The sequence below is a fragment of the Salarias fasciatus genome, chromosome 11 (assembly GCF_902148845.1).
Source record: "Salarias fasciatus chromosome 11, fSalaFa1.1, whole genome shotgun sequence".
NCBI lineage: Eukaryota > Metazoa > Chordata > Actinopteri > Blenniiformes > Blenniidae > Salarias > Salarias fasciatus.
This window is the reverse complement of record NC_043755.1, coordinates 16,622,698-16,646,704: the sequence shown is the minus strand read 5'-3', so window position 1 is coordinate 16,646,704 and position 24,007 is coordinate 16,622,698. Positions and strand designations below refer to the sequence as shown.

The 24,007-nt window shown below is 42.5% G+C and overlaps 1 long non-coding RNA gene across 3 annotated transcripts in view; it reads left to right on the top strand.

The window, feature by feature from the left end:
* LOC115397326 (uncharacterized) overlaps positions 1–24,007 on the top strand; it is a 100,311-nt gene that overhangs the window by 41,399 nt on the left and 34,905 nt on the right. For 2 of the 3 annotated variants that reach the window (XR_003932455.1, XR_003932457.1), the window contains exon 4: positions 9,682–10,070. This is a non-coding gene — a long non-coding RNA (uncharacterized LOC115397326). Of the gene's footprint in view, positions 1–9,681; positions 10,071–24,007 lie in introns of those variants that run through there. The other variant, XR_003932456.1, reaches the window with a different exon arrangement.

The following is a 24,007-nucleotide window of genomic DNA, read 5'->3' as shown; positions in this document are numbered from 1 at the left end:
GCAAACCCTTAAATCGCCTAACCCCGTGTATCAGATGGCTCGACTTGGGAGGTGTTCCACGCATGCACCTCGTAGGCCAATCTCTCCTCCCCCTCCCCCCCCCCCCCCCCCCCCCCATTAAAAATCAGGAGATGAAAATTCCCCCCCTTCTTCCAGATGAAAGGGCAGAAAGTGAGCCAGTGTAATATGACAGCTAAATTGACGGCATTGGGCAGACTAAGCTGACTGCTCTGAAGGTCTAATGAAAGGTTTCTTTGAGCGGCCGTGTCAGCAGGTGAATGGAGGTGAAATATGTAGGCTCCCTCCCTCCTCTCCCCACCTGTCTCCTGCGCTCCCATCTCTTTTCTACCTCGCTCCACCTCTTTCTCTGACCTGAAAAGAGAGCTTGTCTTTGCTCTTGATAACCAGAGTTATTATCAGCTCTGGTGGTGGTCTGAGCTCTGCGCATGTGGAGCAGAAATCCAAAAACACTAATCTGAACTGTAATCCATCTATCTATCTATCTATCTATCTATCTATCTATCTATCTATCTATGATGTCTGTGTTCAAGGCTGTCTGTGCTGGCAGAGGGAGTTATTCCTCCACAGCTACGAGCCACCTTTGATGGCCCCTCCCGTGATTTATAGCAACATTAAAAGGCTGTTGCCGGCGTTTGCATTTTTATTTTATGTTTCCTCTTCCTTGCATGAAGAGATGCGGTGACTTATTAGTGCGACAGACTCTGCAGAGGACAGTGTTTGGGTGCGTGCGTGCGCGGCGCGGCGAGGCAGGTGGTGGAGTAGGGGGCAGATCAGTGAGGCTGCAGTCTGTGCGGCGCGCATTTCAATGATTAGATATCAAGTCTCACGTCGCAGTTTTTCTGAGCTCTTTTTGCTTTTGGAGGGAGAAGATAGTTCCAGTGATGAAAAACAAAAGTACCTTAGTGAGCAAAAATGAGACCGTTTTAATCTATGCAAAATCCTGTCTGAGGCTGTTGGACTGACTGAACAGAACAACATAAATTAGATTTTTTTTTTTTTTCCCTGAAATGTTTTTGCCTCTGCAATGCACCAATGGTTTGATTGACTTTGACAGTTGCTTTAGAGGTTTTGCTGAAACAAGAGATAAATTAGATTACATTTTTGTCAAAGGACATATGTTTTCACATCATCTCCCTCTCCTTGTTTTTTTTTTTTTTTTTTTTTAATTATTATTTCTAAATGAATAATACCATTCACCGTTCAAACCGCAGCTGAAGACCAGAATGGAATCTGACACCACCTTGCATCAGGCCCTTAGGCTAGTGAGAGACAATATGTTGTTCTAATATGCTAATTCTGCATTATGGATTCAGTGAAAATGAGCGTGTGAGATGATCACACCATTAAAAGTTAGCATTAGCAATGTAGTATGTTAATCAGGCCAGATGGGACCATTCTGTTTGTGTAAATTAACTCCAGCTACTTCTTTGTCGTTAGACCTGGAAAGATAATCCTTGACAAGCCTTTGAAAATGTTTTCATTAGAACTACTCCGGGCTTGTGTTTAAACATACTTAGTGAAATGTGCAACTTTAACAAAAAAATGTCCTTTAAATACCCTTTTTTTTTTTTTTTTGTTTTCTTTGTAAAGTGAATTCCAGCACTTGCTGCTATTTTCATGTTTGGACTGACTTCCTGCAGGGTGCTTATTTCCTCACTATTAACTGTATGTAAAATGCCATTTTCATTACAAAAGTTTCAGATAGATCTCTGGTCTTTTTGTGTTTAGACATAAGTAACAATCTCTAAATTGCTTCTGTGTCCTAGTTTCTGTGTATGCACTTTTTAAATGCTGGAAATTACTACATTTTGAATTAAAAATATGTTTTATGGTTTGACTCATGTTAAAGTAAGGTTAAAGTTATGCAGAGTTCAGATGAGTGGAGTAAGTTTGCCAGTCTCATATTCAAATCAGTGTGTTTTAGTTCAGGAAATAAAACTTTGTCTGTGTGTGTGCGTTTGTGTGTGTGTGTGTGTGTGTGGCTTTATGTTTTTTTTTCCATAAGCCAATCTTTTTTTTCCCCTTTTTTTTTCCTCGCTGCCAACAGTCCAGCTGGGCTGGGTGTTTTGTTCTCGTGTCTCATGCATGAAATGTCATGACTGTGGTGCAGACTGTATATACAGTCTGACGGTAATTAATGTATTAGCTCTGTGGGATTTCACTGAAACTTACTGAAAGAGTTTTGTCATTTAAACTGCCCGGTTGCGGCGACCGCTTTGTATAATCGTGTGTTGCTTTGTTGAAATTTGAGATTTTTGATGATTCTTTCAATCGATATTCTTTTCACATTCAGCCCTTGAAAAGCGAATTAAACTCAACACACGCATGAATTAATCCTCAGCTAAACTCGTTCAACTTCCTTGCCACACATGGAGATTTCTGACTTGCACTTTTATGTTTCCCCGCCATTGGTCGATGAACGCAAGGAAAACAGCTGTCTGTTGTATAAACTAACTGCTGGCTAACAGTGGAACCCTGTAAAAATCCAATTTTATCCCCAGAATACTGTCATTATCCCAAAGGCACTGAACAAACTGTCTCACACAAACCCAGTATTCCTCCTTTCCAAAATCAGTATTAGTTTTCCACCACTGTCCCCGGGCATGTTCTGGCTTTCTGGCTCCATAATCCAGGGCATATTCTAAGATTCTTAACCCAGCAGCAAGCTTTGTTTTTGGGCTGTAGTCCAGCTCTGCTCTTGGGAGGTCTACCAGCTCCTCCAAAAAACCCCCTGGTCAATTTTTGCGCGTGTGTGTGTGTATGTATGTGTGTGAAGGATTTTTATTTTCAATCATCATGCTGTCCCAGTCCCCATGACAATTACAGGTCATCGCGGAGCAGTTTATAGAGAAGTTGTTGTTTTGGAGAGTTGCGTTAGTCCCTTGTGTGAGTGAATTGGTTAAAAGCAGGAACACTGAAGAAAAAAACAATTCTTGGATGATATAGAAACAGGGATATATTTCTTGTTATTTCTATAATGTGCTATAAAATTCCCTGAAACATTTATTTTGTCAAAGAAAATCAATTCTATCTCATGGATGTTTCTTATATAAACAGACGAGACAGTTTTTGTTTTTTTTTTTCCAATTCCAGATCATCCTCCTTATCTTCATTCATTACTCATGAGATATCTAAGAATGCGAACACTGAAGTATAACTGTGGGAAGATCTTGTTTTTAATCAGCTGTGGGTCGTAGCCATCTTTATGGTTCAGACAGGGGGAAACACACACATTCAAGCCCAGACAGGAACCAGGAAGCTTCTCGCTGTGGGGCATGAGTACGCACAGCTACACAACTGTGGATGCCCTACATAATAATCACTCTATTGGTTGTTTACACAGCCTTGTCAATATGAGTCATGACCAGCATGAGTGGCCTCAGGCGTTCAGGTTAGACAGCATCAGTCACAGTGGTAAAAGCCCTACAGCGATGTATATGTATGCTTAAGAGCCAAAGCCCTCAAGTCCTCATTGATTCCAACAAAAGTAGAAACAAAGTTATGTATAAAATCAGTACCTCTGCATAAGGAGGTAGATTTGACGGATGAATGAGTAGACAAAACACTGGATCTTCCCGTTTCACACCAGTGACTTTCAATGCGGTCTTTCCAAGTCCTTTCTTGACCTGATAGCTGAGAGTAAGCCAAACCCATTCCAGGAGGCTGCCACAACATAATGACTTTACTTATTTATTCTTCAACTTCTATTTCTGTCGGTTTATGCGTGGCCGTTGCTTTGCTTTCTCCAGTATGAGAAAGTAGGGACAAATAAATGTTAATTCCCAGCATTTATGTAGTAAATGTGCATTTAAATTAACAAAGTATGTGCTGCGTTTGGGGATACAAGGTGCCATGTACAACCAATTTCTCACATTCTTCATGTGTGAGACAGTTTGACCCATAATTTCCCTCCAAATATTTGCCTCAGTAAATGGCGAATGAATAGACATGAAACCAATGGAACATTACAGAATTAAAAACCGGCCGGTGTTGCCGAGGAGCCAATCGAGGTTTAAAATACCCACGGTGCACCCGTTCACCTTTTATGTGTGCGTATGACTCCCGAAACCAAACAAAACAGAGCTCTCTCTGTTCCTCCCTCCCTCCCGCTCCTCCATCTCTCTCCCTCTCTCTCTCTCTCTCTCTCTCTCTCTCCCTCTCTCAGTCATTATCTTGTCAGCATGAAGTCATTGTCTGCGCCGAGCCGGCTGACGTCATTTCCTTCATAAACAAGTCCAGCTTCCTCTTCAGGGTCCATATCAGCTGAGTTTATCCTGTGATTGCACCACAAGGAGCAGTTTCAGTGAAGCCATAACCCCCATCATGCAGCTGACCTATGATTTGGTCAACAGTTTATGCACCGGTTTCAACGCCAGACTCTTAGTTTAACAGTTTAATCAAAACAGAAGACCGATGCTGATGTGCCACAACGCTTTATTTAGCGAGTTAAATGTCCTAAAATCCTGTTTGCATGTAGATCCTACTTTAATTACCCTGTCTCACGGCACAGATTAACCGAGAGAAAGCATGTGACTTTTGGATCGACCGTGCAATAATGACATGCTCAGGCTCCAAAGAAAAGTACAAACTTAAACGCTTCCCCACTTTTAAAGAGGCTCTAAGCATCGGTTGTCGTTCGGTAAGTCAACAAGGTAAAGTGAATAAAGACAGGCTGCACAACTGATGTGGAGTTTCTGCGGAGGGAGGCACAGCTGTAGCCTGCCTGCAACACGACGGGCTGGGTTATTGTATTTAGCCAAAGTAATCACAATCTAGATGAGCTTTAAAGCCGCTGGTTTGCTGTCGGGAGGGAAAAACAGCCCTGTTTTCTTTGCCAGATCCCCTCCCTGCCGCCTTTCTCATGGAAGATTGATATGGGTTAGGAGTTTAGGACGGCTACACACCCATGTGTTTTAACAGATCTCCACCACATGTGTTATCAGCTGAGCCGCGAATGTGGGAAAACCCCGCAGGCAGACTGACATCATGCCCCGTGTAAAACTAGGTATATTTGAACACACAAGGGTGTAGCTGGGAGAGTGGAGGAAATGGGGGAGATTGCTGAAAACAAATGAAGCTAATGGAAACAAAGGCAGATATAGATGGCCCCCTCGCTGCAGAGGGGGAGTTTCAGTGGTGGCTTTTTTTTTTTTTTTTTTTTTCCCTTTTTCTATGCACAGTCTGAAAGAGGTGCAAAAGGGCAAAGCGTACTCAAAGTTCAAAAGATCAATGCTAAGTCAAAGGATGATGTGAAACCTGTTCAGTGAGAGCAAAACCTTTAAGCCTTTGCATCAGTAGCATTCTTTATAAAGTGAAAGTGATGTTGACATGGTGAAACGACTCCCCAGCTAAAGCTCCTTTGCATGCGCTATCAGCTTAACCATAGTGAGCAAAAAGCCCAGTGGCAGAGTGACATAACGTGCACTTTAGAACTGACACGCAGGGGCGGAACGGGGAAATATTAGGGAATCTTTTGGGAAAATATGAACATTATGAAGGACTGAAAACAATGGAAATAATGATGGCTATGGCTCTGCTGGGAAGGGGGACGGCGATAGGCTGCAATTCACTCACATTAGAAGCTCGAGTATGTTGAAGTAATTGCTTTTGACAAGAATACAAACGGCGAGCGCTGCGTCTCATCAGCGCTGAGTGTGGCAATAGAAGATCGACTGCCTCTTCAGCCGTGGAGATCGCATTCTCAACTTCTCAGAAGGACGGGGGCACAAGTCAACAAATGCATTTTGTATTGAAACCAGATCAGCCTAATAATTGCACGCTTCTTTCAACATATCAGCTTGTGACTGAGAGTGGCAGCCTGTGCTCGTGCTGATTAAAATAAAGTGTAGCACACACTTAAAATTGGATTTTGACTGTTAGCACCTTGTCACAAAAGGTGTTTTGGCTTAAACACTCCCAGCGAGTGGCTTTATGAAGAGTAAAGCAGTGTTAGATTTTTTAAATTGGTCTATATATAAAGATGATAGTGAAGTTTGGGTTCATTAGCAGGAAATGTATTTTGGTGTCACCCATGTGATGTGTTTTTATGAAAATACGGCTTTGGTGGTGAGGTGCTATAGTCTTTTGAACAATGAAAAAGAGAAATGCAAAATGTGTTAATGCAAACAAAACTGGATTTTCTTTCCAATCTGGTATTGTTGACACTTTTTTTTCCAACTGCTACTTCCTGCTCAACAGTTTGACAGAAATGTGACATCCAAACAGCACAGAGAGGTCAGAGATATCAAACAGCTTATTGCCATCATTTTGTGGTCAGTTTGTTAAGATTACTTGATGACTGAGCAAATGCAGAACTGAGAGTTCAGTGGTAAAGGCCTCTTAAAGGGCTGCTATCACTGTCAAAATAAACACAAGGCACTGAAGCTGCTGCATCCTGTTTGTACTCGGCGCTGCTGAGCGCATCGGTGTGGTTTTATGCTGCTGGTGTCAAAAGTGCAGCAGTGAAGGCTTTGGTTTATTGCAGCCAAAGAGAGGCTGTAACTGTGTCAGAATTGAAAATGATGCCACTTTTTCCACCCATGAAGATCTTTTTTTAATTACATTTAAAAACATAATATATATATATATCAATAAAAAATAACTGTGAAACATGACAGAAATCTCAAACCACAACGTTTGTCACATATCCTCTAAAGCCAAGCCATGAATGACATCTCCTATCCCCTTCTACTAATAACTACTAATTTGCTTTCTGTATCAGGCAGACAGACAAAAAGCCTTTGAGCAGATGATATCACCTTGTCATCACCGGCATGACCACAGCGCTGACCATCACCTGCATCACCATCATCATCACCATCAGCAGCGCCGGCGTTTCCCGTAGCTCAGCGCAGCAGCATAATAACCTGGAGATTTAAAGCCCCTCTGGAAAGATGACATCATTTTTTCCCCTTTATAACTCTCCGGCGTGCGGCTGACAGAGCCGAGGAGCAGGGAAGTGGTTGTGTAAATGATGTGATGTGTTGGCATCTTTGCAGGAATTGTCAGCTGCGTTGCCTTTCCCCGGCTCGCAGACGAGACCCCGTAGGAAAGTTGACATCATTCACATGCTGCAGGACAATAACTAGCATGCCTCTAATCCTCCAACATCAAATTGACATATGTCTAAATATATGAGGAAAAAAAATGGGAAATGCTTGGAACCTTTGTGCGGGAATCATCTGCTGTGTGGCGATCTGGAAATGAATGGAGGGGGATTGTGTTTGAGCAGAGCAGCAGACCTGCCAGAGATACGGTCCGTGAAGTGTGACTGTGAGGGTTCAAACCTCCTTCGCGAGGCGCCGTCATGCATCTCTATGCCATGTTCCAACTGTATCTCAGCGGCAATGTCTGAGATCTCTTAATAACCCTCTGGAGTGTGACTTCAGTCTGCCCTCAGGCTAAATGACATAATTCCCAGCAGCTGAAATTCAGTGTAAAACCTGAAAGTGACATAAAAAGGGGGGAAATTAGGTCAAAAGCTCACGAAAAATTAGATTCACATTGAAGAGCTCAAGGTTAAGAATCCAAAACCTAAAAAAACCTGAGAAGCAGAGGTTTATGTGCCACACATATTTTAAGGAAATTATTCTGCTATGTTGAACTAATACCGTGCTTGCTTGAGGGAAAATATATCCTGCCGGCTAAGGCAACGCCATCTCAAATAGATGTGTGTAAAACTCCTGGATTAGCTCTTTGAAAGTGACAGCATGGTGGGAAATCATGACCACAGTGCTAGAAAGGTGTTTGTTAGCTGTCAGTTTTCCTAAGGAGTTAGAGAGAGAGAGAGAGAGAGAGTGTGTGTGTGTGTGTGTGTGTGTGTGTGTGTGTGTGTGTGTGTGTGTGTGTGTGTGTGTGTGTGTGTGTGTGCACATGCAACTCTTGCAAATTGGTGCAGTTTTCACACAGAACTGACAGCAAGTTATGTCATTCACTCAAATGTATTATACATCAATTTGTCCGTGCGGGTCTGTGTCACAGTTACTGTCCGTATTTTCTCTCTCCCTCTTTTTAAAGTATGCCTGGGTTGCAAAAACAGGAACTTGCATTTTCTGTACACACACACACACACACACACACACACACACACACACACACACACACACACACACACACACACACACACACACACACACACACACACACACACAATATTGACCTGTTTGCTTGAAGCTGCACTCTCCGCATGTGGTTCCTCTGATCGCCACTAGGTGCTGGCTCTTAAAACATAACATCAACCAAACCATTCAGTGTATTGTTTAAACAGAAAGACTGATTTTTATTCTTTATTCCTCATATATTTGGAAATGACCTCACATGCTGTTTGTTATGCTTTTGTATGTAAAAAAATAATTGAATTATAATCGAACTGCAGTGAGAAATCAAGAGAGTATTTGGCATCAGGCCCCTTTGACACAATACGTCTCTGTCCCACACAGGAGCAGACAGTGACACTACATCTATTGTCTAATTTATGTGACTCAACATTTCATACATATTGTATGGCCTGGGATGAATTATGGTTTAGCAAGGGCATTGGAGGCTCTCACATAATCAGGAAGGCAGATGAGTTACTCATTTTATTGTCAGAACCACTGTGCAGTGAAAAAGCCTGTAAAAGGGCCTAAGGGCTTTAACAATCTGAATCACTCGGAGTCAGAGCAGAGAACCCCTGCAATAAGTGTTTGGCATCCTCATAACAGAAAGAAGACGGCATATGCTGAGCTTGACTCAGTCCTCAAAGGGGTGATGACACCACTGCATGAATAACAAAAACTTCACGCCTCAAGTGTCTCGTACGCTTTACGCTCTCCTCAGATATCGCTTTAGGCACAGCGCTCAGTCTCCGACTCAAGTGACTCATGAGAGAGAACAATATGCATTGTTTTTAAGTCAATGAGAAAACAAGTCTGGGAGTTGAATCATTAGGATTATGCAAACACTGTGGCTCATGCGGATGTATGTGTATCGCATTCAGGAGCACGATTTTACATTTCGTCTCACAGTCTTGCAATTAGTCTGAATTTGTGAGCTCTTTCCGACTCTGTGGATAAGTAGCATATGTTGCATGTGACATATGTTGCTTTAAGTGTCTTTGCACTCAGTCACTCACGCAGCGATGTGAAGACATGCGTGACAAAGCTTTATCTGATTGACAGAAGAAGCTGCATTGACATCTTTGAAGTAAACACGGCTTCTGCACATGTTTCTCAGAGACATCCTCTGGGTTTAGTTGATTTGATGATCCAGGGGAGTGGAGTCAAGACTAAACCAGACAGTGAATGAAAATGAAACTTCAGCATGTGACCTGGTCAGGACAGCTGGGGACTCCATGTGACCGCGAGGAATACTTGAAGCCAGCGCCTAATCACTTTTTCAATCCCTCACGACAGTTGCACACAAAAGCACGCACGCAGACACACGGTCCGACTTGTCTTCCTTCCGACGGAGTGTCAACTCTTCCTTGTTTATGCAGTTGCCATAAAAACACAATCAGCCACAAGTCAACACTGAATGACTCCAAACAAGCTGGATTATTGCTCTAATTAAGCTTTAATAAGCCCTTATTAAACGGCCGCAGGCCTCGTTAGGCGGTTCATTAAGCCATTTCATCCTTTTATTCCTTCATTAAGTCTCTTTTCTTCTCTCTTTTCTTCTCAGGGAGTGTGGGAGTGGTGAGGTCTGGGAGATCACGACCTTAATTCTCTTCAAGACAGACGGTTTAATTAACACTGGAGGAATCCTCACTGACTCCAGACCCTCTACAATGAGGAGGTGCAGGGGAATTGGATTGCCAAGGTAGAGAACTGTGCTAATGTGTTTTAACAGGCAATATACACTAATAACCTTTTAAGTTACAGCAAGTGTGTTTCCTGTATTTATGATGTAATTAGACGGTAATATTAAATGCATAAAAAAACTTGCAAAAGGTTATTAATATACATGTAATTTATCAGTGCCTTAGAGGGATGATGGACAGTAAAAAAAAAAAAAAAAAGAAAAACACAGCAATGTAATTAAATGTGAGCATACTTCACTCCTGTTTTTCCTCTATCCAAACATAAAATGTGGGAGAAAAAGCCGGCCAGGGTGTGATTGGCAGGGAGTGGAATTGGGTGGGGATCTACCGCACCCTGGAAGCCCACCTTTTGATAAATTATTGTTATTGTGAGCAGGGGGGGGAGGGGAGTAAAGTGAAAGTTGGACGATCAACTCACAAACTTGGTTTTTGGATGAAGTGGATTTGGAGGTTTGTCTTCATTACATTTACAACAGATTCCCTTCTTCAGTGTACCTGTTTTTAAATAAACGTCAGTTTGAACCCACTTACTTCTTGTTTTGATTGTGATTTTGCTAAAATACAAAAAAAATAAAGAATACCTGGTTTCTTGATGAATGGGACCCGGAGTACATTTGAAGCTGAAGAGCTGCAAAGAGGAAGAAGATAAAAGTATTTATTCAATGTAACTCACTGTCTGGAAAAGTAGAGTTGATTTTTTTTTCTTTTTTCACTGTGACATTTCGGCAGTTCTCAAAGAGTTCACATTTTTACTGTCAAACCACTTGTGTGTGGTTTTTGTTTTTACAGACACAGGAAATCTTGACCTATTATTTTATACAGTCATCAAGCAAGTGTCACAGAGAAAGCAGAAAGAATTTGCCACAGTCAGAAAGCAGCCTGCAGTCAAAGCGGCTAACAAGCGACACTTTCCGAATGTTCACTGAAAAAAAAACAAAAAAAAAAACCTTAGTGGCTGTTAAGATTCACAGATACTTTCAAAGATAAGTTGGATGCAAGAAGGAGACGTTTTTAGAAACTTTGTACTATTCTTGCTGTTTTGGTGGCATTTTCAAACAGCGGAACGTGAACTTTCCCCTCATTATGTCGCTCCGCTGTATTCCCTCTGAACAGTGTGTCAGTTTCAGGATGCAACGTGGTTTAAAATAACAGTTCATGAGGATGTGGGACACAGTCACTGTCTGAATCACAGAGGGAGCTCAAGCTAAATGCAAAGGGACACCCAAAGCACAGGTTCCAAACCAATTTTCAAGATTGGAATTTTTGAAAATCTAAAAACAGTCTCTTTGAAGAGTGAGAGGCAGGAATATTCAGCCCGAAGCTGCAGAACTTAAAGATTATGTCTGGAGACACCTACACTCCCTTTTTTTTCCATGTCTGCTGGGGGATTTCCCACTCTGGGAGGAATACTGAGTGGAGATCCTTGCACAAACAGGCCTCCTTTTTTTTATTCCATGTGCCAATAAACAGCACCTGACTAAGTGTTAGCTGTGAGCGGAGAAGGAAAGTTATACCCCTGGGAATGTTGAGGGACAGGTGTTTCAGTTCTTCCACCCGAACACAGGTTATTATTGCATAATGATCGGTACATGCAGACCCTTCCGTCTATCAAAGAAAGTCACGCTTTTCTCACATGGTTTTAGAAACGTTTGGTGGGTTTGAGTACAGGTGTGTAAGGAGGCCAATAAAATCCTGAGCCGGCAACAAATGGAAAAAGAGAGAAAAAAAAAAGGGGGAACTAAAATTAGCTGTCTAATTTGACTAAAGGAAGTCTGTGACAGAGCAATAGACAGAGAAGTGGAGATAATGCGCGTACGCACATGGGCATGCGTTTGTGTGTTTATGAGCTGTCTGGATCCTGCTGAGGTGACAGATGTTCATGGCAGAGGCAGGCAGGGAGAGACTGACTGTCCAAATTAATTCACTGGTGTGAGCGTCTGTGTGTGTGTGTGTGTGTGTGTGTGTGTTTGTCAGAAAGAGAGAGAGAGACAGAGAGGGAGAAAGGGGTAAAAGTCCCTGCAGAAGTCAGAAAAGCTGTCCTTCACCTGTCTGTGTTGCCTCCGTATCACGGTATATGTGTCGGGCTCAGGCTGACACGCTTTAGCGCACACAGGTAAAACGCCCACATTCAGCCGGAGAGTGATTGAATTTCCTGAAGCTTCCACAGATGTCCAAACCCCAGGATTCACCTTCTACCTCCCTCCATCTTTCTTCCTGTCTTCTTAAAATTCTCATGAGCTCCTCAACTGTATCTTTGTTTTTTTTTTTTTCCTTTCCTCCACAATACCATCACAGTGGATTTAATTGAGCCGACACACGCGCACACATATGCACACCTACTCAACATACAGCACACCTAAAGTACATCTGTGTCGAGAAACGCACACCGCAAGCTGTTGATGCTGACTGAGGATGCAGATAAACATGCACCCACACACTGTCAGAAACCAAAAGAGGTGCTGTATGGTTTGGACGTTATGCAAAATTACAGCTCCTGCATAGGAGACATGTGAGAAAGCAACACACACACACACACACACCCTCACGCGTCAAGTGATTAGAGGCATGCCTTCCATTAAAAAGCAGAAGCTCAAACTATTTGTACTTAGCGTAGGGAGAAATGAAACCACTGAACTCTACAAAGAGCCGTGCACGAGTTTAGATGTTTTACATTTTGTTGGCCTGTTTGAAGAGCACATCGAGGTGGAGCTGACACACAAATAGAAAACATCAACAGCGCTTATCATCGCCTCCCATTAGTTTACGCCTCCAATAGGCATCGCAGTGATATTAGAAATAATGCGACAGTGTGTAACACATCCAGGGTTTCTGCGCGTTTTAAAAACGAGAATCATTCCCAATAGACGTCCGACGCGGCACAATTAAAACCCACAGCGGGTAATCTCAGATTCAGTGTAATTTGGTGAAGTCTAAATTTTCAGGCTTTCGATAAAGGCTCCCGACCGCAAGATCACGGTATGTAACATAGTCTGCTGAGCAAGCCGACTCTTAGCTGAGTGACTTAATTGAGTGTAATTGTAGCTGCAGTCTACTCAATGAGAACAATCAAAGGCGGGCAATTACAAGACCTTGGTCACCAGCCCCGGGGGCAGAACTTTAGACCGTGAGACATGCACATACAGATAACACAATCAGACACGTACGCGCACGTGCACGCACGCACACACACATACACACACTTTCATACAGGCAGTCACCCACACATTTCCTGTGTGTTTCATGTAAGACAGTCTTTTCTTCCTTCTCTTGTGTTTGGAGAGGAAGTGTGGGTCTAATGACTTTTCCTATGCGTCACAAACACTGCATGTGGGAGGCAAACAGCCGCACTGCACGTGTGTGCATGTGAGAACCTTTATGCATATATGTATGAGCCTGTGAAGGGCTTGACACATGCAGGTTTTGTTATGCATTTGTTAGAGGCTTCATGTGTATTTACGAGCTTGTGTTTTGGAGAAAAGTTCACGTTGAATATTTCTGGTGTTTTTGAGAGAAAGTTCAGTGTGTGTGTGTGTGTGTGTGTGTGTGTGTTCGAATGCTCACAGGGAAAAAAAAGTGCACACTAGGCTAAGTATTTTTGGTTGGCCTCTAAAAAGACGTGTCTGTGAGGATTTCTTTGTTTCACTTTGTCCATTTGATGTGACCGTGTGCGCTTGTGAGTCTCGGATTGTGCGAATCAGTTTGTTTTTGCAAGTGATTCTTGCTCCTTTTGTGTAAACAGAGTTGCCTTTGAGACCTCACTCAGGTTGCAAACCTCCTGTTTTTTCTGGTCCTTTTTGGCAATACGCAGACTTTTTTTTTATATCAATCCTAATCAATCTTTCATTTCTGGGGAGGATCAGTGTGTGCTGAGATGAAATTTCAGTGATAATTTGTTCTGTGTCTGGTCGTGTATCATATATTTATGATGGTTGCTGCCAATACTATCAGTGTCCCACTGCATTATTTTGAGGCTTTGAAGGAGATCTCTGCCCTGAAATCACAGATGAGCTGTCAAAGCCCGGCCTTTAAAAATTAAACTTTTATAAACACAAAACAGGATCTGATAGGCTACAAGTGATGCAAAGATAAGAAAAAGTTATAGTTACAAATATGCTCTGTGTATTTGCCTTCACCAGTACAACCTTTTGAGTGCACTGCAAATATATTACTATTGAATGTTTACAGTTTGGTACTTATGTCCTTTTCTTTACTCATTATCTAAATATGTAAAGTGTGAAAGTTGAATTTCTTGTCTAATGTAGTGCTCTCTGGCGCAACAATCCAGTCATGTTCCCAGCTTCCCTGTCCAGTTGGTAGTACTAACATGACACAGCAAAGTACAGCAAAGTACAAGCTGTGGAGGGAACTAAGCTGTTGCAACATGTTTGTATGTCCAACATTGGGCAAGTTTTTAACTCCCACCCATCCATTGTTGATACCGATTAATCCAATTTAGGGTCGTGCAGGGAGTGAGTGCGTCTGGGTGACTTTAGACTAGAAAACTTGCAGCACTGATTTAAGCAGTCGGAATGCTTTATTTTCATACATACTTGATAGAAAATGTGTTAACTGAAAAAAGAAAACCCCAGCAATCTTTTATCAGTATCGTCTCCATTCAGTTCTAATCTATGCCTCCGATAAGCAACTCTCTGTTCTTCTTCATTCACACGAGATGAACAGTTCAATTGCCTTTGCGGTTAAGTATCTCTAACAATATGAGATAATCGTGTGTCTCACTCCAAACTACACATCCAGAAGCCTGAGTGTTTCATCACGGGTGTGAAGCGCACTGAGCTAATCCCACAATGATCAGTTCCCAAAGTTACAGCACGCAAAGTTCATCTGAGACCACAGAGAAGTGTTTTGCTCAAAACAAGTACCCATTTAAAGATCAAGGTTAGCTATGAGCAAGTGACTATTGAAACATTATTTTAGGTGAAATGAAAAACAGAATCAGAAACAGTCTTTTGATTGGATCCAGGGCCTTTCCTGAACCCTTCCTCCAAATTCATCACACCCCTTCTTTACCTTTGCTCTGCGGTGGCAACTCCATCATTTTCTTTGCTATGTCTTTCACTTAAGAACACCCACTCGCCTTCCCCTTCTCAATCGTCCTGCCTCTCTTTCATGTCTTTCCTGCTGTTTCTCCCTCCCCCTTCTCCTTTCACTCGCGTTACACTCTGTCCTCCATCTTTTCATTCCTGACGCCCAAAAACCTCCATCGGCTGCTCTTCACCTCCCCTGCCCCCTCCCTCTCTGATATTACTTTCCTACCTTTTACTGTTTCTGGAAGAGGTCCAAGGTTTGATTCCAGGCTCAGGGGTTTTCTGGAGTTTGCATGTTCCTCCCTACAATAATTTGGATCACATTTAAATTTTTAATTTGAATAAAACTGCATGGAATTACAGTGGTATGGTGAGCTGCTGTCGTTTTCCAATATTAATGATTGTTGATCCACATTTCTATCTGTCCAAGTGTCAAAATTTGGGAAAAAAATGAACTAACTTTCTCCCTAAAGTGAGCAAGCATCAACAAAACAGCTGTTCTCGCTGATGTGTGTGTAAGTGGATGTGTGTGGATGAGTAAATGGGACAAATCACCTAAAGCGCATCTGTATAATTGGTCAAAAGAAATTGCTGCATAGGTTGATTCACCTTTAGAAATCCATTCCTCTCCGTGTAGCTCAGGCAAAGTAAATCTCCTTTGTATCCAGCTGAATGTAAGTCCAAAGCCTGCTGCGGGGATAAACTAAATGAAATGTTTTGTGTTAATTAGCCGGTTAGAGTTGCTTCTACTTACCTTACCGGCTACCCACGGACGGAGCTGCGCCCGTCTGCTTTTGACCGTAGCTTCATACTAAATGTGCAGACATGACAGGGATATTGATCTTCTCATCTGACTTTCAGCAAGAAAGCTGAATGTTGAACATAAATTTTTCATGTCATCATGCATGTTCCTCCGCTGGGTTAACCAGCGAGTTGAACTGAAATGTCTTCTCAATCAAACGTTTTCACAAGAATTTTTTTTTCTTTTAGGTGCTGCATAATAACAGCACTCCTGCAGCATATTGATTCCTGCATCCTGACCCAATTTAGCCCTTGGAGTTGGATTAGTTTTGAGCAGAGAAATAATGAACGGTATGTGTCGGGTTTATCTTCTCCACTGTGAACATGCAAAGGGAATTAGCTTCCACCCCCCCCTCACTTCCCCGCCTGCTCCCTCCAGCTCTTCATTTTCCCCCCTCTGCTAGCTTCACATCATCAGCAGAGACACTGCTGTTGCAGATGAGCCGAGTTCAGTTGAGGTCAGACAGACAGCGTTCGCTGCTCGGGGATATCCACGCTGCTGTACTTACTGACAGGGTTAGTTGATGTGAGATGTCCTGGTATTCTCCGACTTTCTTTCTATAATAATAATAATCATAGTTTGGATTTTTTTTTTTCTTCACATTTTTCTACCACCCGCACTTCACTCTATCTCATCATTTGCACACACACACACACACACCGATTTGAATGATTTATTTATGTCAGAATAAATTACAGATCTCATCACCGGCATACCAAAAAATGATCTGATGCTGGTCTAGCCAGGATTTTAGCAAATATATTCATTGGGGCCTCAAGTCCAGCTAATTCTGATCAGTGTGTGTCCACATGTTTACAACTGCGTGCTCATGTTTGTTTAAACTCACTTGGCATTCACTTCCAAATTTGATCTGAGTAAACACCAAGGTGGATGGAGAGAGAGAGAGAGAGAGAGAGAGAGAGAGAGAGAGAGAGAGAGAGAGAGAGAGAGGGAGAGAGAGAGAGAGAGAGAGAGAGAGAGAGAGAGAGAGAGAGAGAGAGGGAGAGAAGTAGCAAGGCAAAACCCCCACAGTCATGAGCAGGAAGCTGATATTTTCCCAGACTTACTCTACTTTTTTCTTTCTTTCTTTCTTTCTTTTTTTTTTTAAGGAGAGTCTGATCCGACAATTGTAGCTTCCTCTGAGGGGCTAATAATACAACAGAGCCATTGTGTAACTTGTCGTTTCCTTTTGCCTGATTTAGCAAGAGAGAAGGCATTTGTATGCAATCTTTCCCTTCCCAGCGTGGTTAGGCGGAGCTGTTACTGCCATCAGATTGGATTGTCACACCACATCGTAATACCGGACTATTATAGTCTCCCTCAGATAAACACTAATACATAGATAACAGTTGTGTTGTTGGTAGCCACCGTGCAGCGTTTCAGATCTCGTGTCTCTTTTCCACTGACACTACGGAGCAGCTATGAAGCATGGGTGTGATATGTGGAGTGTACTTAATTAAAAGTAAGAGAAACAGACAGAGAGGAAACAAGCAACAACAGAGACTTCCAGAATGCACACATGGCCACAGTCGTAGATGCATGTGGTTGCAAACACAAGGTAGCAGGCAGTATTTGATGATCTGGAGCTGTGACTGAACACACTGTGGATGAAAACACTTACATGCATAGTGAAGGCCAAAGCGAAGTGCAAATTTGAGACATGCAGCAGCAGCAGCACTCAGACTTGCAAAGTAAACAAAAAGCTTTAAGAAGGCTGAATGAGTGGATCGAGAAGAGCGAAACAATGAAACTGTCTCAAAAACTGAGGAACTCGCCATTGTTTTTGCACTAAAGCCAACATGTGTATGCACGTCACTCACACTGCAAGTCAAATTACATTTAAAAGACTGATTGCCTTCAACGACGCACCAGTTTGCATCACAGAAGCAGAATTCATGACAGCTGAATGTCTGGCTGTGCTAGAAATCAACATAATCATAAGGCACTGGGGAAAAAAAGATCACACTACCAGGTGCATTGTATTTAAGCTATTTGAAAGTGTGTAAGTGTATGTAAACAAGGTTCAGTTTTTGCCTTGATGACATAAGTCAACCAGGATTTACCCAAACCATATCCAACATGCAGCATCTGCAACAAAGGCAGGGGAGAAGGCCTTTAAATCAGCCTCAGACTCGACTTAGAAATCTTTGGAAACTCAATAATCACAACATTATCCTCCCTCAGTGTCTCTTTCTTTTTCTCCTGCAGATTCCTGAAGTCCAGTTGACACATTCTGTACATGTGCAGACATGTTTCACGACAGTTTTGTGCCCTTGTTGAGTTGGTGTCTAATCACATCAGAAATTCACTGACCTGAAATAACACAATTTGGGTGTGAACAAGCACTCGGGGTGCTGGAGCATGCCTTAGCTCCAAACTACAAACCCTGAATTAGTATTTGGATTATTGCTGTGTCCACTATCAAATGACTTGTTTCGTGGGATTTAATTCACTAAATACTCCCACCAGTGTGTGAGCAAGGCAGGTAACCCCGAACTGCTAAAGGACATGTCTCTCATCTATAGGGGTAGGTTTGGAAAAGATCCCAGTCCTGAAAGCTGAACTCGAATTTAAGCTCTTCATGGCATTAAACATCAGTTTCCTTCAAATATCCTATTAAAAAAAGTGTAAACATGTCTCCAGTACTCTGCTGTTCTCGACTACATAAAGCAAGCAGACTTTGTTGTTTATGCTTTGTAGAATTTATACAGGGACCCATTTTTATTCAACTCTCCTCGACACGCTTGGCAAATGGTTGAGAGGCTCGAGAAAGGTAATGTAAAGTGATTTTCTATGATGTAGACAGCATAACATTGGTGTGAAATATCACAGTGTTTCCCAGCATACCCCTGATCATCCCCACAGGCTAAAGCACTCTCAGCTTGTCTGGATAGGCTGACCAGTTTGTGTATGCCTCTGTGTGTGTGTCTCTGTGAGTGTGTGTGTACATACAAGTGTATCTGTTCATCTGGGTGCAGACCTATCTTGCTGTTTGTCTCCATGTTTGGCTGACCATGCATCTTTCATTTTATCAGCGAGTCTATCAGCTTGTGTGTGTATGTGTGTGTCCATGGGTGAAATGACCACTGGGGTTCCCGCTGTGGTGACCACATGCTCAACTCCATTCTCCTTCCCTTCAGTCCTTCTTCTTTACCCCACTTGGCTGCTCTACCTTGACTCCCCATGTTGTTCTGTCTGCCCCGGCTTCTCATTTGGTGGTGAACGGTCATGTTTGGCAGGCTTTTTCCATTCTCGAGGTTTCGGGGCCCCATGTGGGGTCCCCTGCAGGTGAGAGTGGCACTGCATGAAAAGAAACCCTACAAGGCAAAACAAAGTGAATGCAAAGGACGAGTTTCAAAACTGGAACTTCAGATTTCATGCAAGCGAGTGAACCAATGCAAATGTACATTTTTTGCAAGTCATCAGAATCAAATAGGCTTTTTTTTTTTTTAAAGATCTGTGCCAGAAGACAGATATTTTTGGCTTTTGTAACATAGCACAAACAGAAAACAATGTGATTAATACACAAAAAGCATTAAACACTTTTAATATACCGGTTTTGAGTTATTATGCCAAAGCTGAGCCTCTATCAGGAAGAACAACAGAATCTCTTCACCTCTTTGATCTCCCCTCCCCTCCCGTTGCCCTCGCAGCCACATTCTTCAGTAGTCAGAGACAATAAAGGTCTAATTTGTCTTGGCTGGAGCTTCCTCGTGCAAATCCCTGACCAGTAGGCCGCATTGTTGATGAGGATGGAGGGGAAGTGCACGTCTGTGTCCATGACCTTACCTGTCTGAGACCCTGACATATATGGTGTTTGTGATTGTGATTAGCGATTAAGTGTGCAGATAACAGTTTGCCGGTGAGTGTGTACACACATATGCTCCCTGGGTTATTCTTCTTATCTGTCTGGCACCAATTAGCTGGGTATAAACAGGGGAGGTTTTTTTTTTTTTCTTTTTGGGCCAAACGCGGGGCGTGAGTTGGTGTGTCTTTGCCTAAGCTGATCTACGAGATTAGAAGGTGTGCCACAGCAACATAAAGCAAAACACAGACAATTTGGCACAGAGGGTTTCTCCATTTTTGCCTGCTTCCTTCCGCCGTTTCATTAGTTTACAGATGATGCCAGGAAAAGAGGGCTAAGCTGTGCAATGCCTGTGGTAAAATAGCGGTGCAAAAAAAAAAGCTCTTATTTTCTCTGATTACATTACATTATGGTGTGTTTAACTGCTTCTTTTTGCTGATTGAATTAATCCTCAACAAAGTGCCCATGAATTCCTGGAAGCAAGTTATTGATATTAAGTCCACTCAGGACAATTGAAATAAGTTCTTGCACCTCTTTGCCCTGCTATAAACATTCACTTGTGCCCTCTTTAAACTTTCTTCCAGACTCTATTTAAAGGGCAGACACTAGTAAAAATCCCCAGCTGTCTGCTCCCTCTCTTTCTCTCTGTAAACCTAGCCAGCTGTCTGCCCTCCACTTTTGACCTTGTTTTGATGAACGTATGTGTGTGTGTGTGTGTGTGTGTGTGTGTGTGTGTGTGTGTGTGTGTGTGTGTGTGTGTGTGTGTGTGTGTGTGTGTGTGTGTGTGCGAGTGGGCTTTCATGGCGACCTTTGACCTTCAGAGACTGACAGGCTAAATCTAGCCACCCTGCCTCTCTCGCGAGCCCTCGTCTCTTTTCTTTCCTCTGTTTCCTGACTGATAGCTTGTCAGTGGGACAAGCTCTTGTGCCGGGACATTATGTGTGTATGTTTGTGTTTGTGTGTGTGTGTGTGTGTGTGTGTGTGTGTGTGTGTGTGTGTGTGAGGCAGAGTGGGGTGGGGTGTCTGAGTGCCACTGAGACGGGCAGAGGAAGAGGGCATGTTTGAGAGTGTTTTTGTAAAAGGAGGTCACAAAGGAAGACACTGTCCAGACATTTCAAAAATAACAACCCATATAGTTGTATATAGGGTGTGGGTTTCGTTGGAAAGAGTATCTGGTAATTATTTAGTCAGGCTTTGACCTTTGATCTTCTCCTTTGACCTCCCACATCCTGCTCAACCGGGGAGATGGACATGCATTCATACATGGCACATCCACACACAGCCCCCCTCACAGACCCGGGGGTCTGGGGGTCTGTGTGCTGGGGTGTGAGTAAATGCAGACATTTAGTGGCTTTTCTGACCACAAGAGGCTCAGTTTGCTGCCAACTTGTCTCAAGACCTATTAAAAGCAATAACAAATGATGTTTTGAAGTCAGAATTAGCTCACCTTAAGCTGAAACCACAAATGTTCAGCTTTGATGAAGGTTACAGTTTGAAAGTTTTTTTTTTCCAAAATACCTTGAGGAGCAGAGAGAAATGGCGGAAATGCAAATAGAAATGTTGGAAAAGCTACATGAAATACAAGGTTTTTGATGATACGATCACAGCCGACAACATTACTATTTATTGATACTGACTTGCACCTGGCTTTTGTTCATTCAATGAAATGATCAAAAATGATACACAGACTTTCTGTGCCAACCAAGGTCCCTGCCAACACCATAAAGAAGACAAAAAGCAGTCTGCGATTGCTCTGCTCCGACTCCAAGTCCCATAATGGTGCCGGTTACGCCTGTCTTGTCATTCTGTGTCTGTGTGTGCATGGCGGTAGCCTTCATATACGGCACGTACAATCTGTCATTCTTCTTCTGTCCATCCATTCGAGGAGCGCAAAATATATCCACGTGAAAGAAAAGCAGACAAGCAGACTTGCCACAGGATTTCAAATTTTTTTTTTTTTTTTCAGCACCTACTTCTTATTTCATCTGCTTTTCACATTCCTTCCAATATGATCATGGAGCCCAGGACCTACCGTCTGTGCTGCCGTGGCCACAGAAATTTAAAGATTGTGTGGCGTCTGACTATTTTTACCCTTATTTATTAATAGTTATGAATATTTGTTCCACTGTAGCAGTCCCATAATGGGCTTTCATCAGTAGTAATCTATGTGTGAAAGCTGCGATCATAAAACGATGCAAAAAAAAAAAAAAAGAAACCTAAATCAAATACAAAGAAAAGAATGCATTGGCTCAAAACTGCATTGATTTCACCAGTCGTCAGTTATCAGACATTAAAACGCACACAATAAAAGAGAATGCCAAACATAAAGTAAAAATAGTAAAAAAAAATAAAGCCGTGAAGTGGTATTCAATAAAATCACTTGAAAGCGCAGACTCAGTTATGGTCAGGCTTGAGTTTAGCTGGAGGGGAAAACTTTGCTTTTAACTGCTGGGGCTGGGTGAATAGGTTGACTCGGTGCTTGTGTGAAATATTTGTTTGGGCAGTGTGTGTGCGAGCGTGCTAGCGTGAGGGCACGGGTGTGTTTCTGTGCAGACGTTAACAGATGTCTGTGTATATAAGCCAAACAGCCCCTATGCTTAATTCCAGGGTGAACTCTGACTTCCTCCCCTTTCAAGTCTTTCTTTTTCTTTCTTTTTTGACACAGACCAGTACCAGCCATTTCAAAATGACTCTTTTTTTTAGGCAGTTCTGCTTTCTTTACATAAACGTTCATTGTTCTTGGTACTTGCATGAACAATGTACCGAGATGGGAATGTGACAAGGCTTGACTAACAACAAATTTAAGACTGAATTGTTAATGCAAAGTAGCATTACTTTGAGGAGGTTAGTTGAATATGTTACTCAATATGATAAGGTCTTGTAGAGTAGATAGAAATGACAGAAGTCAGTCCATAGATACAGTCAGGAAGAGCCTTGAAAATAAAATATATCAGACTGTGGTTGGCTCGAACGACACAAAGGAACAACAGACGCCACTACACTACAGTTACAAAACTAATCAAAGCCCTTTTATTGTAGATGTGATGGCATTTTTCAGATTGTTCAGACAACATGAGGAGCTCGCCATCAAAGCGCTTCATGTAGTATGTGCTGGTTGTATTCCTTTCATGTCAGTTTCCAATTGTCGTGGTGTGTTATGCTGTTTGTTGGATTCTTTCACCATAATGACCAAGAACGTTTGGCATGGTCAACCACGCATCCTGCCAGAATGTGTATTATTTCCATTTCTTCATTGCAGGACACCTTGTCACTGTCATGTTTTGGTGAATGTTGGTGTAAGAAAAACAAGCTACGAAAAACAAGAAGCCATACATTACTTGGACTTTTGCCATAACACCAGCGAGAAACTTTTGATTGTTGGTTTCTTTATTGTTCTCGTACTAAAAGAACAATGCCATTGTGTGCAGAACCATTCAGTGCAAATATAGAAGAGAGAAAACGGACAAGAAAAAGAAAATGACAAAGATTAGAAAGAATAGTATATAAAAACAAAGTACTATACAAAGCAAAGAATCTGCTATGTTTTTCATTTTCATTAAATACTCTTCAAGTTTTAATTTCCTCTGTTATGAAGATAATGCTGTATCTCAGATTATTTTAGGGAAAAGCCATCTCTGTCTGTGTCGACTGATCTGAGGAGAGTCTGGGATCAATTCCCTCCCAGCACCTCCTCCTTATTCACCACCCCTGCTGGTAGTTCGTCTTCATCTGTACATATGTTGAGTTTTGATGCTGAAGCCAGACGTTGTGTGACGACGCCAACACATGCATTCACTTGATACTGAACTGAGGCTGTGACTTCATCTGTGCAGCGCACCGTGAGTCACTCTTTGGTTTTTACATCAGGTTTGACCATTTTCTGAAATAAGCACTTGCCCCTCAGGATACTTCTCCATCTTACTGTTCCCAGCGCTGCGGCATGTCTTCATATTCAATATATTGGATGCTGCCCAAGTGGTATGCTAAATCCCTAAAGGTGCTAAAACTGCAGCTGTGTGCTTGCTCAATATCACCTCGCACCATACCTGACCCCGGCGACTTTTCACCTTAGGAAGAGGGAACTCTGACCTCCGGAGAAATGACCCCTGATCTTAACAGGTCCTAATGATGCAGAGAGGATTGGTGGTGACAGGAGACAGATGGAAACTCACATGCATGTAAAGGTAGACACACATGTGCCGGTGCAGCGGCTGAGACGCACTAATAGAGAGGAAAGGGTTGTTCTGCAGACTTGAGGAGTGACAGGAGAACCACAGGGACAATCACACACACAGCTCAGCTTACACAGGAAACTGCTGAGACATGCAGGCCATGTCTGTTTCCATGTTTATGGACCTTGCAGACAAGGCAAAGGCAAGCACACGCATAAACACTCGCGACACGCAATCAATTCTCCTTGCTCGGTGTACTTTTGGACAAACTTTTGGTAAAGACTTGGTTGTCTGTTTGACAAAGTAGCACCTGGTTGTGTTTACCCACAACCACAGGTCAACCTGACATTGTTTTATTATTGC